The sequence below is a fragment of the Cyprinodon variegatus genome, unplaced genomic scaffold, assembly GCF_000732505.1.
Source record: "Cyprinodon variegatus isolate N-32 unplaced genomic scaffold, C_variegatus-1.0 Scaffold449, whole genome shotgun sequence".
In the NCBI taxonomy this organism is placed as follows: Eukaryota; Metazoa; Chordata; class Actinopteri; order Cyprinodontiformes; family Cyprinodontidae; genus Cyprinodon; species Cyprinodon variegatus.
The window spans coordinates 181,031-181,447 of record NW_015150902.1 but is presented as its reverse complement, the minus strand read 5'-3'; positions in this window follow the sequence as shown (position 1 = coordinate 181,447).

Sequence of the window (417 nt, the reverse complement as noted above, 5' to 3'; positions counted from 1 at the left end):
CGGTGTCCACAGCTTTCTATTTCCCACCACTAGAGACTGAATTTTGTTCCATTAATGGTTTGGTACATATGAGCAAAATGAAGGAATCCAGCAATGAAATGTTGAAACACCTCAATAAAAAAAGCCAAAAGGTTTGGAGAGTAGATTTGTTTCTTTAGATATTTTTTTTATTTATTTATATTTTTCCTTTTTTTTTAAAAACAAACAAAAACATTTTATATAAAAAGAAAAAAAGTCAGATTGAGTTTGATGAATTGCATTCCTTTCATAGTTCGCTTTGGACAATGACTGATAAAAAAGGTTTCTAACGTGACGTCCAACAGAAAAGCATCTTTGCTCCAGAGGAAAACCCGCTTTATGAAGAGAACGTGATCCGTAAAGCGCAGTTGGAAAAGTGCCATTTAGAAAACTTGATCT